Source organism: Lycium ferocissimum, unplaced genomic scaffold (assembly GCF_029784015.1).
Source record: "Lycium ferocissimum isolate CSIRO_LF1 unplaced genomic scaffold, AGI_CSIRO_Lferr_CH_V1 ctg5704, whole genome shotgun sequence".
NCBI lineage: Eukaryota > Viridiplantae > Streptophyta > Magnoliopsida > Solanales > Solanaceae > Lycium > Lycium ferocissimum.
This window is the reverse complement of record NW_026726084.1, coordinates 6,551-17,754: the sequence shown is the minus strand read 5'-3', so window position 1 is coordinate 17,754 and position 11,204 is coordinate 6,551. Positions and strand designations below refer to the sequence as shown.

At 38.1% G+C, this 11,204-nt stretch overlaps 1 long non-coding RNA gene and 1 other non-coding gene across 2 annotated transcripts; both read right to left on the bottom strand.

The window, feature by feature from the left end:
- Positions 1 to 1,893: 1,893 nt before the first annotated feature.
- On the bottom strand, positions 1,894 to 1,999 carry LOC132044975 (small nucleolar RNA R71). The gene has a single exon (XR_009412323.1). It is a non-coding gene; the product is annotated as a small nucleolar RNA R71 (small nucleolar RNA).
- Positions 2,000 to 7,463: 5,464 nt separating this feature from the next.
- On the bottom strand, positions 7,464 to 8,519 carry LOC132044974 (uncharacterized). The gene is made up of 2 exons (XR_009412322.1): positions 7,746 to 8,519; positions 7,464 to 7,646 (listed from the first exon to the last, which is right to left on the bottom strand). It is a non-coding gene; the product is annotated as an uncharacterized LOC132044974 (long non-coding RNA).
- Between the last annotated feature and the right edge of the window lie 2,685 nt (positions 8,520 to 11,204).

Genomic DNA, 11,204 nt, shown 5'->3' with positions numbered 1-11,204 from the left:
CAATCAATAATATTAGCCCGCGTCCAGTGCCTCCCGCGTGCGGGTACCATCTCATGCCGTCCACTAGTGGCGCTGCCCATGCCATTGGCCATGGTGTATAGCTGCCCGGCCGTATAGGCGCGGTGTGATATCATCATACATTCATTACATCATACTTATCATAACATGCTCATCAAAATTATGCTTTTCATAACATACTTATTATAATACATGCATAGAGACTCTTAGCTATTCATACTTGATCGGGGTGACGTAAGGTCGTGGACCCCCCGTTGTCACTATGGAACATTCATACGTATTCTGCCTCACCTTGAAGGAACAAGCATGAGGTGAGTGGACATAATGATCAATACCATTTGATTACATATATATAGCATCATGTCAAAGGCTATAGTATTTCTAGACTTTAGCTTACTATCATAGTCATCGTATGTCTTATCTCGTATAGCTATTCATGAATGAGGATCTTTACTTTCTTAGAGATAGGAACATTCATAGTAAAGGAGGAAATTCATTTCATATGACTCATGCCTTGGAAAGAAAGGACTAGCCTCACATACCTTTGCCGCTTTACTATTCTATTGCTCGCTTGTGCTCCTTAAATGCACTCGTATACCTTCAATGGAATTCGTATCGACATTAGCTATATAATCGGGAAACATGTTCTCTAAGCTATAGAAATTTGGGCAGCATCTCCTTTGTTTATACTACTTTCCGCCATATTTCATATCAACTCCCAACATTCATAATAATCATTACAATATCGCTAACAACAATCGTCCTTCATTCAACTTATTCGCATCTCGAAATTCTATCTCGATTCCCCATAATTATGACTAAAAGTCCATCATCGCATTCTTTCGTATCCAATACTTATTTCATGTTCTATAAGTCATTTATAACGTATTTATATCATCAACAAACTCATTTCTATGATTCGAGCCAACTACTATTCAATAATAACATTTTTCATCCATTTGATGACCCATTTGTGGTACTCTTCTACAATCCGTGAATCTCAATTTATAAATACTTCAAATATCATGTAAAGGTCATGAATTTTACCTTAGATGGTAGATAAATAGTCCTTGAATGATAATACACCCTCTTGCACAAAACCCTAGTTCTTCCTTCTTGAGATTTCTTGACCTTAATAGGTTTAATGGAGTTTCTTAGGCTTGATTCTCCTCAAATCTTGTTATCAATCCTTGATATCCTTAGTTTTCTTGTGGAAGAAATGTTTGGAAGGTTCTAGAGGTGTGGAGGGGGTTGAAGACGTGAATGGAAATGAAATAAATGAAGTGAGATCACATTCAAAGACTTGGAACATCTTCAGTCGTCGGGACTTCCACGGACTGTTCCACGGTCCGTGGAACCCAGTGTTGGTCGTGAAACTAGTCGTGGTTCATGACCAGCTGACCATCCTTTCTGTTGCAGTTCCACGAACCATTCCACGGTCCGTGGAACATTATATGGGCCGTGGAAGTGGTCGTGGAAATTCATCGCTTTCGCCAAAGTTGTTCTCGTCGTTTCGTTTGATCTCCAATCCTTATGGAACCTTCTTAGCACTTGTTTACCACTTCATTATAAATCTAGGGGATGTTATAAACTCTTCTCCATAATAACCTTAAGGCATCAATAACTCAATACTCCTAGTTTGCATCCAACATACTAACTTATAACCCGATTCCCTTAACAACTTTCTTTTTTCAAGTCTAATATCTTTGGAAATCTTAATTAGAGTCATCGCATACTATTTCTTGCTTATCCGTGCTTCTTATACGCCATATCTTTCGTGAGTCTATTCACTGTATGCTAAGGGAGAATTTTCAAGGTGTAACAGATATGGTAGCAGTCTTTCTTAAGAAACGGTAGCCTCCTAGCAAGAAGGGCAGATTCATGACAAGATCTATGAATTTAAGCAGCGACCAGGAAAACAATTATATGAAGCTTGGGAGAGATTTAAGGAGTATCTGCAGAAAATCCCAAATCGTGGTTTTTCGGATAACATATTAATAGAGAAGTTCTCTCGAGGGCTGGATCTAATGATGCAATCAATTGTAAACAATGCAGCTGATGGTTGTTTTATAAATAAATCTTACCACAGAGTGACCAACATACTTGACAGGCTGACTACGTACAATCAGGCTTGACACTCAAACAATGCTGATATTGTGCCTTATGGTAGTGTCATGATCTAGAATATGGTAAAGGAGAATCAAGATACCCGGCAAACATTGGCTGAGCTTTCAACTAATATTTCCTTGCTAACCAAGAAGTTTGATGATACTCAGATCAAGAAGGTAAATGTCTGCGAAGATGAGTCAGTTATGCCGAAATGTAAGTACCAGGTCCAAGAGGGTCCATTTCATGAGGGACCTCCTGGGTAGGTTGAAGATGCAAACTATGTGAACAACTCTCAAGGGGGTTATCAAAGGCAGAACTGTTAGAACCTGTATTTTTGTACATTGGAATAATCCAGATTAATTATGGTAAGTTAAGGACAAAACTATTTCGGGATACAAAGTCGAAATTTTTGACCTTCGATTTTATTTTGCGATATAAGTTGTGCATGAATTTATTGGTATGGAACAATTACGAAAATTTGGGACCAAAAGTGATAAAATTGGAAGTGAAAAATCATCCACAAATTCCATGTTGGCCGTGTATAGTGGGATGTGGTGCCCACACAATTTTGTGTCATCTTTTAAGTGATCCAACTCATTTAGTGTGGGCCAAGGGGCAAGTGTACAATTCATCTAAGTATTAAAAGATGACCACATTTTCATTCCACTTCATTTACTTCATTCACCACACTTGAAAAAAAAGGGGCAAAGCTGAAAACCCCCTTGAGGCTCTCGGCCAACAAGGGAGAAAATCAACTCCCATTTCTTGTTCTTCCAAAAATTTTCCATTGATGTAAACCCACTATATTGAGGTCCCTAAGTAGCGTGGAAGCATCGTTGGAGCGATCAACCCATTATTTTCATCCTTAGGAAACCCTAGCCTTTTTGGAAGTTGAAGAGAAAAAGGTAAGATTTGATTTTGTTTTTGTGTTATGAAGGTTATATACATGTTGTAGTATGTTAATATGGTTGAATATCATGAAAAATGTTATGTTGGATATGAGTTGTGTGTAAGGGGGTGCCATCCGTGTGAGTATGTGTGTGTTGGGTGTGTTGGGTTATGTTGAAACTATGAATTGAAGTTTAGTTAGCATTGTTATGATCATAGTAGGGGGAACAATGAATGAAAATCATCTTTGTATGTTGGTGAGAAATTATGGCCGAATGTAGGCCATTATTGTAGTAAGAATTGAATTGACGTCGCTTAATGTTTTAATCATCGTCGCTATGAATTTTATGTTGGAAATAAATGTTTATTGACTCAAGTTGATGTTGTAAATGTTGCGGACTGATTTGGAGGTTGTTGTACATTTAATGTAAATTGTATATTGATGAGAATATCATTGTTAGAATGTGAATTGTGGATACAAATCATGATTTGAAAATGAAGAGAAAAATTAAAGGGCTGTCTCGGTTGGAAATGCTTTTCGGCCAGCTTGGAGAAAAATTTGGATTATTGGAAATGTTGTATGAATTGCTTAGAAGGTCCTTAAATATTGTTGGTAGGGGTTTGGGTTAGTATGTGAATGTATAAGCGTCGATTTTGGCTTGAAGTTAAGTCGTCGAATTGAATTTATGTAAGTTGTTGAATAATGGAAAAGAAAGCTATTGTTGTTTTGACTTTCGGATTGGTTGTTGATGTTGTTAGGTTGGTTGTTATTGTTGTTGTTGATTGTTTTGGCCGATTTGAATTCTCGGGGTAGCCTATTTACAGGGGAAATGCTGCTCAAATTTCTGTAGAATTAAGGGCGAAATTGGAATTTAAAGGCCAAAAAGTCATTAGCTAATGTTTGGCATTTTATGGCTTGTTTATAGATCGTGGGCAGCCCGATCCATAGGTGGGATTTAGCTTGAGTTTGGATCATTTTGGAGAGCGTTCGAGGTATGTAAAGTAACCTTTCTTTTTGGCATGCCTTAGTTAAAGTAGGCTATGATACGAGCCTCTAGGAAACTCTATTCTCACAATCCGAGCTTGTCGATGATTCGCATTTGTTTCTTTGGTATTCTTGTGCTAATATTCCATAACTTTGATCCTTATATCCTTAGAATTCACAAGTTGCAAAGGTTATGTAAAAGCTGGTTTTTTTTGGAAAGAAATTATTCTTTAACGATTCTAAAACTACAAACGCCCATAACTTTCTCAGAAAAGCTCGGATTGCTTTGAAACTTTCGTAGGAGTTCGTATGATATAGAATGAGTATGTTTTTCATAGGCGGGCTCAGTTCGGGTCTATACCCGTCCGTGGGTCCCGCGACGCCCTTTTATGTGAATTCGATAACCTTTGAAACAAAAGTAATAATTATTATTCCGATTTCGAATATGACTATTTTACTTATCTTTTGGATTTATGATAATGATTTTATGCATATGATTACTCACTACTCCGCTCGTGCCTACTATTATATCGTTCGGCGGTTCTGTTGTCGTGCGCATTATGATACATTCCGGTGTTATGCTGTGATTATGGTTCACCAAGCCCCTCGCTCGAGGGCCGGGTTCCACTTATGTTTGGCGTTATCTTGTGTTTGGCGTTATCTTGTGTTGTGATGTGTGACGGGGATTCGGAGATTTGAAACTTTTACGGTGTTATCTTGTGTTATGGTCCGTCGACAGTGCGGGCGACCATATTTCTGTGCCTTATGCATGACTTATATTTTGAAGTAACATTTTGATATTTTGGAAAATGCATTTACTACGTACCTTTATTTCGATTTGATCTCGGATTGTACATTACATTTTTTACTGCTTTGCATACTCGGTATATATTTAAATCGACCCCTTTCTTCGGGGGTTTGCGTTTCATGCCCGCGAGTACGGACGCACGGTTGGTGATCCACCGGTTTAGGACACCTTAACTTCGCTATTTGGAGTGCTCTTCATTCGAGCTTACATTTTTGGTATATATTCGTCTGTTGCATTGTATATATTTGGTCATGGGTACGGCGGGGCCCTGTCCCGTCATATGATTCTGTCTGTCTGTTTAGAGGTCTGTGGACATGTTTGTGGGTTGTACCTACTTTTGTACGGTTGCGTTTGGATATGTTGTGTTTGGGCGATCCCATTCGCCGCGGCGGCCGGTCCGCATATGTATATATATTGTGTTGGTGGCCCTGTGTGGCCTTGTTGGTATTTTAAATGCGCGGGGTTATTTTGGATAGTCGGTAAAACAAAGGAAACTTTGCCGAAATTTTTTCTCGAATTTATCTAAATTTGGAATACGACCTTGTCGGCTTCTGTCATATACTTGGGTGTGTTTGATATAATTTGTGATAGCGTTTGATAGGTGTGTTTGGGTGCCCAGATCGGGCACTAGTCACGGCCTACGGGGTTGGGTCGTGACAAGAACTACCAAGGTGGTTGCCAGAATCAGAATCAATGGAGACCTCAGCAGGTTCAGGGCACTTACAACAACAATAACTCAGGGAACTACAATAATAATTATGGTGGTACAAACCAAGGGAGCTACAACAACAACAACAATTTTGGGAACAAGAGTTCAGATCCTTATATACCACCGAAGGGGCAATCAATAGAGCAAGGTAGTTCGAGGGTTGAAGCAATGCTTGAGAAGGTTCTGGAAAATCAATCGAAGTCTTAAAGAACATTATCTGGGCTAGTAGAGACAGTGGGTTCCCATACAACAGCTACTCAGAAGCTCGAGTCACAGATGCGTGATATTTCTAGAGAGCAGTACCCTCCTAAAAAGGGAAGATTTCCTAATGACACTATTCTAAATTCGAAGAATGGGGGAGGCGGTGTAGACCGGGTGTTTTCGATTAGTACTCAGAGTGGTAAAATACTCCAAGGTGCTGAAAACAAGATTGTTGAGCTCGAGCCGAATGATGAAGATGAAGAGGTGCAGTCTGAAGCACCAATTATTGTTGGTGAGAATATGACTGACGAGAAGGTTGTTGATATTCCAGAGATTTTAAAGGAGGCTGATGACAAGAATAAGCAAACTGTGAAAAGGGCTCTCCGCCCTTTGACTCAGCTTTTCAAATCTAAGCCTCCCTTGTCATGACCCAATCCCGTAGGTTGTGACTAGTGCCCGAGCTGGGCACCCAAACACACTTACCAAACAGAATCACATACGGATGGCTTATATATCTATAACTATCAAACGTGGCTCCAAATGGACGCATACAAACGCACAACCGTACGAGCGGTGAGGCGTCATAATAAACATAACATGTCAAAGCATATACGCACGCGCAGTGACAAGAGTCGGCCACGGCGGATGGGCCGCCCAAACACAACTCACACGTCGCATCCGAACAAGCGCCGTACATAACCCACATCTATGTCTCGGAGACACTCTAATACGGAACAACCAATGAGATGACGGGATAGGGCCCCGCCGTGCAAAGAATAACATAATCATATACATCGGAAGAGTATATACCCAAAATATAGCGGCAGGTGAGACCAGCCGAGCCTGGGTGACTACTAGGGCTCGTGCTCAGATAGAGCCGGATATTGTGCCTCCGACGGCTGGTTGCGCTGTGCTTGCGATCATCGGAGGGATTTGTGGCGACTTCTGGTGCCCGACACGGCGGCTCCCGCGTCGGCTCCCGCGGCACCGGTACTGTGCCTCCGGCACGCGGGCCAGGGGCAGATGATGGGACCCTACGAGAGGCAGTACAGTTGTTGACTCGGTTAGTAGCAGGGCAGGTCCCCAGACAGGGAGCAGGGGATGATCGCGTAGGCAGGCGCGATAGTCACAGAGCTCGTGATTTTCTGGCCTGTGGCCCACCAGAGTTCTTCGGGTCAAGGCCCGCAGAGGACCCTCATGAGTTCATCCGACAGATGCAGCGTACCCTGCGATTGATTAGTGCATCTGAGACAGAGTCGGTTGAGATGGCCACTACAAGAAAAATGGCCTTTAAGGAAGGGAAAACTGGTCCCTAAAAGTCTAAATCTGGTCCCAATAGAGCAATTATGACGGGAAAAAACTGGTCACCACTGGTCGTAATAGCTTTCGCCGCTAAAGGTCAACAACGACGGGTTCAATACTCTGGTCGTTAAAGGGCTTTAGCGACGGAGAGAAAATCTGGTCGTTAAATACTTTTAGAGACTACATATCTCGTCCCAAACACATGATTAGTATCATTGGAATTATATATTTTTCTTGTCGTTAAATCTTTTGGCGACCACCTTAATTGGTCCCTATTTAAAGTAATACACTAATTTTAGGAACTATTTTTCTGGTCCTTACTGACCAGGAGTGGTCCCTAAAGCTTGATGCCACAAGAATGTTATTTTTTATCAATAAATATCAAATTGCTACTGAAAAATCTAGATATAAAAAGTTTTTATATATACATATATATAGAGAGAGAATTACAATAAAATGGTTAACGACCTATGATGTTAGTTTCAATATTTGCTCTAACACCTTAACAAAAATCTTAGCTAATAGCCCGAGCTAGACTATGATATTGAGTTTTGCATAACATTCCTAGCAAAATAATAATGAGCTTGTGCATCTTCCAAACTTGCATCTTGACTTGTAACTTCAATCTGCAAAACATATAAGTACAAAATTTTGAAAAGACGATGAATAATTATTAGTAACATAAGATAAGTAAATTTTACACTAGCAATGGTTAAACCGCTTACCCCAAACGCAGTCTAAATTCATCATGTGTTATCCAGAACATCAACGCTGTAGGGATATAAGAAATATTAATTAGAAAAGCTTTGGGATGCATTAATCAAGAACCTAATATCTATTTTAAAGAACCACAACTAAAACAACTGTGACAAACATAATGGAAGTGATCGAACTTAAGGCGTCGTTTCCCATTAAAGAGAAATAAGCTATTGGACTTCTCTCAAATTCTCTATATTATAGTGGTGAAATTCGAAAAATAATAGCTCACGGCTATTCTTTTTCTAATAAATGTTCCCAGCTAAAAATCATTCTGAGACTGTAGCTACTAATTCTTCTAACCTTCCACTAAGGCCTCTTGTAAAACAAGGAGAATATCAAACCAAGTGAGACTATGAGCTCTTTTTGGTACCAAACAAGGAACCACAAAAATTAAACTTGAAAAACATAAAAACAGAACAAGAGTTAACAACAATAGGACTTTTTTCCATCTGGTAGAAGCATGTTTTATCTATTTTCAATAAGGCTTTTTCCATCATCACTACAACAATTGCATATAGAACAAAGGAATACTGAGGAATTTAATCATTTCTCATAAAAATGATATAAGAAACAAGTTCAACCTTAGATGTTCACTGTTTAGATGAACATAAATGAAGTAAACTACAAATATAGCAGCTACTAGCTTCCAGCAAATGTCAAATTCAGCCATAGAAGCACAATGCTCACAAAATGGCGCCCCAACCTTCAAGTTATGCAAAGTTTAATTTCAAATGCAAATTGAGAGAGCCTCTGCTATATAGGCCGTTCATATTTGTCACCTCTATGGCATGCGCAAGATAGCAATTCAGCTAATATTTAATTTGGTCAAACATTTCCAACTCAAGATAGTGCAATTAATTCCCAAAAAAATTGTTAAAAAGGAATATTTTGCACAACCTGATGAAGGCTCATTTAAGTTTTAGAGTCTTACTAAACAAATGCACTGTCAAGTACAACTGGAAAGCACAGCCTCAAGGAACAATCTTGGAAGTACTAAATAAGACCGCGCCCCATTTGGGGTTGAATGTTAGGAGATCTAGGTGCATCCCTCAGAATGTTTGGCACCATACATCAATTTTAAGAAAAGAGTTGATATACACCGGATTCCTGAAATATAATTACATTGACTTCAGAAAATGATGCATGAATGGACTCCTAGAGATGAGATAAACCTAAGTTGAGTTTAGAGGGGAAAAAGATTGAGTACTTGATTTGAATCCCATAAGGACATTTATGGGATTCAAATAAATTACCTAAGTCTTTTCATTTTCATTGGATGGATTTCCTATGTACCAACTTCCATGAAAAAGACAAAAATATTGAGTACTTGATTTGCTCACCATTTACAAATATCATTTTAAATATTTCAATGTTCCAAGATCTACAAATAAATTATTATAGTCCTAAGATATTGTTATGCTTTTTCATTTTCATATGCATGGATTTATCACTATGTACAATACCAATCTGATGGGGGAAGAGATTTTATCTTTGCCGTGAAAAAAGACAAAAATATATTTGAGTGCATATTTTAGTGAACTTGATTATACTCCCACAAGCATCAAAAAAATTAATTAAAAAAACTAGCACATTTATATGCCAAGTACTTTTCAGCTGAGGTTCATGCATCCTGAGGGGAAAGGACAACATATCTACTCAATCCAAAATATCAATTAGAATCCTAGGATCATAACTTTCTAGCTGCATAAAAGCTAAAGGTATAGGCATTTTCTGCCTCAAGGATCAAGCTACATATCTATAAATATGATGTGTTTGTGCAAGTGTTGTTAGAAGTGGTGATATTTCCATCTTAAAGCAACAAGTGATGTGAAGCAAGGGGTCCTTCTTTGTGAAGTCAAGCAACTGTGCTAGAATTAGTTTAAGATAGAAATTAACTATACACAAATTCACAAAATAAATTAAAAGGTCGGGTATATTGTTACTAACTTGGTAAAGCCGATAAAAACAAAGGGTCATTCAGTTGAAACGGTCTATGTCATAGGGGGGACATATGATTGTTGACCAATGAAGAATTCTTTTATTTTCTTAATTTCTTTCATCTCATTTTCTACGACAAGCCATCATTCAATAATTTGTTTTCCTCTCATGACGAATATAGCGAAAATTGTAATTCAGCCTTCGAAGAAGTGTCACCTTTCAAGTCTTTCGCCTTTGCTCCAACCCTAAAGCCAAATACATGGCTACGAGTTGAGGTCCATAGTTGCATCGATTAAGTAGGCTTCATCGAGCTGATTATCAACAAGTGGCATCCATTGTTTACTAGGTGTCATAACCTTGGAGAGTACATAAGAACTAGTTTAAGAAAAGATAAAGGATAAGAAAAATACTAAGATGCACACAATTACGATCAGATGCAGACTACCGTGTTTTGAGAAATAAAGTAAACAAGCTTTATATATGACCAAAAAGGTTCAACTGTAAACAAATTTTAAAACAGAACAGACAAGCTGTAATCCTGATAATATTCCATTGTTTTAATAATGATCAAAATTAGAATGGACGATGGTCATTTGTTTTTTACATTAAACGGATACGAACATCCATGATCTAGTAATTATTTAAAATTATCCAAATAATTTTATTTTAACCTTTCTTCATAGTGGTAAGAGTATACATTAAAATTGATACACAAGTATCTAGGTTTATGTTCGTTACTCCTATTTGTTCTTTACTCCTTAAAGACTAGATCTCGTGTGAAGCTTCTTTTGCTAGAATTTATTCCAAAATAATATAGTAAATATAATTGTTGGTCTAACAATGTATCTTTCCAGTTCAAATTTATTTCTTCATCAGTTAGCAGGTCATATTACTGAGGAATAGCTGGTGCAAATTACAATGGTATATGAAGCTCTCATTTATATGCAAAATGAAGCGAGGCTGGCAGTAATGTTTTGATTTTTCAATTTAGGTAGGATGTAGCTTCTAGAATAGTGTTGACTAACCAATAAACCGAAGGGTAAACCACTAAACTAAAACCAAACCAACCAATATCTTAATGGTAAGCTAGCAGAGTAGTACATTTAAAAACCGATAACCACTAAACCGAATCTTTTAGCGCAAATATCCAACCGATCTGCCCATAAGCAGCCCTACCAAGTAATTTCTAACCAATCCACAAATAAAAACGCAAAACAGACAGCAATAACATATGCCAAATGGATTCTGGTATCTCAGTAAAGTTTCAAATGACCATCATTAGAAACAAAATAAGATCGATATAACAAATTTCCCAGCAAAAAAGAAAAAGATTCTGGTGATTTCAAATATATTATGAGTACAAATCGTTGCTGGACTATTTATACACTTTCTACTTTGATAAGTAAAAATTGGGACAATTTCTAATTAAACCAAAATGATGATAACAAAAGATAGAGATCTCTGTTAGCATTCATACACCAGAGGCC